This window comes from Rhinopithecus bieti, unplaced genomic scaffold (assembly GCF_001698545.2).
Source record: "Rhinopithecus bieti isolate Rb0 unplaced genomic scaffold, ASM169854v2 scaffold_30283, whole genome shotgun sequence".
NCBI lineage: Eukaryota > Metazoa > Chordata > Mammalia > Primates > Cercopithecidae > Rhinopithecus > Rhinopithecus bieti.
The window spans coordinates 62994-68181 of NW_016813011.1; the positions used below are offsets into that span (position 1 = coordinate 62994).

The 5188-nt window shown below is 38.9% G+C and overlaps 1 pseudogene; it reads right to left on the reverse strand.

Annotated features, from left to right (window-relative positions):
• Nucleotides 1-256: 256 nt before the first annotated feature.
• Nucleotides 257-768, reverse strand: LOC108512259 (MKI67 FHA domain-interacting nucleolar phosphoprotein pseudogene; annotated as a pseudogene).
• Between the last annotated feature and the right edge of the window lie 4420 nt (nucleotides 769-5188).

A 5188-nucleotide genomic window follows, 5' to 3' on the forward strand; every position in this document is an offset into this window, starting at 1 on the left:
TGTATTCTTAATTACAAATCCCACTTAAGCCAGCCTAGAATAGGTTAAGACAAATGTAATGACTTGACTTGGCTGAAGAGCAGTGGTGCGATCATGGCTTACTGTAGCTTCAACTTCCTGGGCTCAGGTGATCCTCCCACTTCAGCCTCCTGAGTAGAAGAGACTAGCCTCATGGGCCACCACACCCAGCTAATTTTTTGTATGTTTCTCATAAAAATGTTTTTCAAAAGCAATCTTATATATAATACATTGAAAATCACTGATTGCTTTTTCTTCATCTTTTTTTCTGTGAATGTGTAGGTGTTTGAGTCTTTTGTATTTCTTCATTTACACAGGATATGGGCTGTTTGAAAACTATTTCATTATCTCCATCTGCATTCATTTCAGCCACTTCAGATTTTCAGCTCTCCAAAAATGTTGATGTACAAACTGGTGTGGGGCCCTGGGTATTCACAGTCTTCTCAGGAGAGTTAGGAGTGCCTAAAACCTTTTTCTTCTTATGTAAAACCTGGCCTTTTGTAGATGTCTGATGATTCATTTTTGAAATACTTTCCATTTTCTGTAAAATAAAAGAAGAAAATCATCATCAATTCCTTTTAAGGTAATTTCTTCCCGAGTCATCCTTCTTTCTTTTTAAATTGCTCCTCCATCCATAGCTTTTGTGTAAGTGCCAATTCTGATTATACGTTTCACTGATGGATATGATGGCTGCTTAAATGGAATATTCCAGTCTTGAAAGGGTTCTTTCTGTACTTTTTCAGGTTGCATGAAATGACTCTCCAAGAGTCCTTCACCAAACAAGTAGTTATTTATTGTTTCAGTAACTATCTTGGCAACATCCTCCAGACTAAAACTCCACAAATGCATAGCCTTTGCTATTTCCAGTCTTTTTATTTCTGGATAGTCTGAACCTTGTAACAGTGCCTTGTAACTGGGAGAAACAGGAAATGATCTGGGTTTCATTCAGTAGGTTAGATAGGAGAAAGTTGTTCTTGTTTTTATGTTTTGTTTTGTTTGTTTGTTTTGAGAAGGTGTTTCACTCTTGTTGCCCAGGCTGGAGTGAGATGGCATGATCTCAACTCACCACAACCTCTACCTTCTGGGTTCAAGTGATTCTTCTGCCTCAGCTTCCTGAGTAGCTGGGATTACAAGCATGCACCCCCACACCCAGCTAATTTTTGTATTTTTAGTAGAGATGGGGTTTCTCCCTGTTGGTCAGGCTGGTCTAGAACTCCTGGACTCAAACAATCTGCCTGCCTTGGACTCCTGGAGTGCTGCGATTATAGGCATGAGCCACTGCACCCAGCCTTGACTTGAAGTATACGTTGTACATCCAGACAGATGTGAACTCTAGGGGAACACCAAAGATGAGAATGAGAGAATAGATACTTCCAATTAAAGGGGTTAAGAAGAGATGCTTGAACTTATGTTTTAAAAAGTCACTGCAGGCTAGACACAGCGGTTCATGCCTATAGTCACAGCACTTTGGGAGGCCGAAGTGGGTGAACTGCTTGAGCCTAAAAGTTTGAGACCACCCTGGGCAACTTGGTAAAACCTCATCTGTACAAAAAAAATACAATAAATTAGCCAGGTGCGGTGGCACCTGTGGTCCCAGCTACTCGGGAGACTGAGGTGGGAGGTCGAGACTGCAGTGAGCTGAGATCCACCACTCCACTCCAGCCTGGGCAACAGAGTGACACCCTGTCTTAAAAAAAAAAAAATCACTGTTTTGGTGTTCTCTGGATGAAACCTCTGTTTCTATATATATATAAAAGGGTCAAGACTGTATGTATTATTGATTCAAAATCATAATCAGCTTCTTAGAGTAAATAATTTTATCTGTTGTTTCAAAAACCTACCTCAGGATTAATAAAAGTTAGTTTTATTGGGTTTTTCTGTAAGCTGTGCTGATTCACTCAGGTATGTCTCTTCCAAGCCCATGTTTTACTACTTTGTAACCCTATTTGGAAGGAAAACTGCAGCTAAGATTATGATCCAGCCTGAGATGAAAAGTTTCACACATATACACCACACATACCCCCCACCACAGTATGATGACACAGCGACCCAAACTTAGGCAAATGGTACCACTGCCAGCAAATGCATTTTGTTCTTTATTTCTTCTAAATTTTTATTTCTTTATTTCTTCTAACAGCAACAAATGCATTTAACATTTATTTTATTGAGATCCTCAACAGCTGCCATTTGGTTTGTAGAGCAAATTGTTTACAAAGTAACTTTTTTCCATTTTTGATATTTTAATGAAAATTATGTTCTTCAGTTTTAAAGCCCCATCCCTCTCCCAAAGAAAGATTAATAAGTAACTACCAAGTAATGATTATTTAGGAAAAGAACAAAAGCCAAAACAGCTTTAAAACACTTCTGGAACATGGGTAAGCATCCAAAGTCAAGACCTTCTGGGCCCAATGGAGGTGCTAGGCTGCCTCAGGACACCATCAGCACTTCCCCATCCACAATATCCTCAACAGCTGGGAGTCATGCCTGGACCCTGGGGGGCTTCCTGTTCCACAAGCTCCCCTCTCTTTTTCCTCTCCACCCTTGCTGTTGGGCCTCCCCTCTGAATCTGCATAACAAAGGCAGCAGGGTCTTTAATACTGTTCCGCTTTGTCAATGGAGACAGCGTACTCTAAACTGAGAGATTCCCTGGTCCAGTCTGGGTGAAGAAAAAATATGCAGTGTAGCATAAATGGTTTCACTTGTCCACTCAGACACATGCCCATACTTATTCGATGGATGTATCAGATGCTTCAAAATTCCTGATGTGCTTCAAAAGTTGCTTGTAAAAAAAGAAGTTGCAAAATGATGAAAATGTCTGCAACAGTTCAGGCTCCTTATGACAAAGCTGGTTCTGATAAGTAGTTATTTTGACATGCACAGCAGCTTTTCCTGTAAGTTCTGTGTTCTGAGGGATTCATTTAGACCACAGGAAGTTGAAATTGAAGTTTAAAATGTTACCTGCTGACAAAATGTGCTGTATCCATCAATGGACTTCTACTCAGTAATGAAAGGAACAAAGTACCAAAACCTGTTATATGTCACGGACCAACCTGAAAAACATTAGCTAAGTAAAAAAGCCAGACATGAGACCACATATAGTATAATTCCGTTTATTTGAAATGTCCAAAAAAGGCAAGTAGCTAGAGACAGGAATGGTCTGATTGACCTCAAGAAGTAGGGATTCAAGCTCTCTAGAGTATATGCGATACATACATGAGAAAAAATAAGGAAAAGAAAAAATTTAAATATAAATAAATGAAAAGAATACTTCTCCCTGATTATAAAGAAAATCGCATTCTTTTTGTAATAATTTGGAAGACCAAATATGAAGAAAAGTCTTTAATTTTGCCAATCAAAACATTCCGGTTTATTGCTTTGTATATTTTGTATGCATATAAACATTTTAAAAGTAGAATCATAATATATAGTCTTTTGTCACTATGTTTTGGGCATATTTCTATGTCAGTATAATATATCCTTGGCATCATTCCTTTTTAAAAGCTTGATGTATATTAAGTTAATCATTGCCACCCCAGAAGTAAATTTTCTTATATATATTATTTTAATGGATGCAAGCAAGCATTTTGGGCTGAATTCATAGAAGTAGAAATTTTCTGGGAGGAGAATAACATAAAACACTTTTAAGTTGTTTCATAGAAATTTGTTCAAATTATCCTGCAGATAAAAATTGTTTATACTCCCACCAACAGGGGCAGAGCTCCAGTGTCCCCCTTCCATTTGTCCTCTCTGCTGGTATTTAAGCAGAAAATCTCATTGTTTTCATTACATTTGTCTGGTTTCATTACATTTGCTTTGGAACCTTTTTTTATTTTTATTTTTTATTTTTTGAGATGGAGTCTTGCTCTATCACCCAGGCTGGAGTGCAGCAGTGCAATCTCGGCTCACTGCAACCTCCACCCTCTGGGTTCAAATGATTCTCCTGCCTCAGCCCACTGTGTAGATGGGATTATAGATGCCCACGACCATGCCTGGCTAATTTTTGTGGTTTTTAGTAGAGACAGGTTTTCACCATGTTGGTCAGGCCGGTCTCGAACTCCTGACCTAGGGTTATCCACCCGTTTTGGTCTCCTAAAGTGCTGGGATTACAGGCGTGAGCCACTGCACCTGGCTTTGAAATTTTTTTTATATGCTTATTGGTCATTTTAATTATTGTGGGAAGTACCTGTTTCTCCATTGCCTATTTTCTGGCCAATCTCCAAAGTCACTTTTCACTTAATTTTTATCCTGCTGTTTGAAAGCATTTTAATTTAATGATTTTAATGTAAACAGGAGCAGGACAGACTATAATTATCTAGATCTTGCTCTGTCACCCAGGCTGGAGTGCAGTGGCATGATCATAGCTACCACAGCCTCGTACTCCTGAGCTGAAGCAATTTTCCTACCTCAGCCTCCCAAGCAGCTAGGACTACAGGTGTGTGCCACCATGCCCAGATAATTTTTAAAACTTTTTGTAGAGATGTGAATTCACTATGCTGCCAGGGTTGGTCTTGAACTCGAGTTCAAGTGATCCTCCCACCTTGGCTTGCCAAAATGCTGGGATTACAGGTGGGAACTACCACTCCTGACAAGAGCTCATTTTGTTTGCTAGTGGAGTTCTTGGTATCTTTTCATATTTGAGGCTTTAGTGCTAGTGCTGGAGTATTACACTCACCATCCAAGGTTTACAGGACTTTTGTTAATATTGAACAGATGGAACTGTTTAGTTCTGCGTCTTTGCAGGCATAGGAAATGTGCCTACCAGGACTCTGCTTTATATCCATTTAAAGCAAGAAGTAATACAGTAAAACTTTGCCTGGCTAGAGGACTTGAAAGAAAGGAGTATTCTGATTTAATTCTATTAACTTGGAAGTGTGAAGGTGAAAAGAATTCAAAACTTACATTTCCTGTTGAATGCAATATGAAAATATAGCCAATGATGCCACTTTTCTTCTCTAGTAAGTTTGGACATTCTGATCTACTTGGTGTTTTGTTATAGAACTGCTAGTGTGCCTGCGACTTACATTGTGAAGGCACTTTTTAAAAAACTTGAGAGGTTCATATCCTTTCCCCACTTTTTGATGGGGTTGTTTGTTTTTTTCTCGTATATTTGTTTGAGTTCTTTGTAAATTCTGGATATTAGCCCTTTGTCAGATGAGTAGGTTGCAAAAAT